Source organism: Nematolebias whitei, chromosome 14, assembly GCF_014905685.2.
Source record: "Nematolebias whitei isolate Nwh7 chromosome 14, NemWhi1, whole genome shotgun sequence".
Lineage (NCBI taxonomy): Eukaryota > Metazoa > Chordata > Actinopteri > Cyprinodontiformes > Rivulidae > Nematolebias > Nematolebias whitei.
Window position 1 is genome coordinate 42,645,860 of NC_056511.1, and position 491 is coordinate 42,646,350.

Sequence of the window (491 nt, forward strand, 5' to 3'; positions counted from 1 at the left end):
TATTCATTTATATGAAACAGTAAAAACAAATTGGTGAAAATCTAATTAACTGTACTTTCTCTGAGCAGTTTACATAGAACATCTTATAAATTTAGGGGGATTTGGCAGTTACCTTTCTTTGGAAAGAAGTTTTTCAGGGTGGTTTGGAAAGTTTATACCTTAGAGCAGGACACGGGAGAGTTATCTTGAAAATGAAAAATGGAGTCAATATAGAACTTTTCAGCAAAGAATTGAACTTATTTGTAATGTCACCTAAATGCACCAATTAAAATGGCATTCGTCATCAGAGATACAGAGACGACGAGGACAGAAGAGCAGAAACAAGTAAAAGTCAAACATTTATCAAAACTTCTTTAATCTTGCTGTTAATTTTCATTCATATAAACATGTGCTGGCCTGTTTAGGGTTAACCCAGTCAATCAGTTTGCCTGAATTCAGTTAAAACAGTTCATACAAGCGTCCCATTCCACTTGTTTAATTTGAGTTCAGCT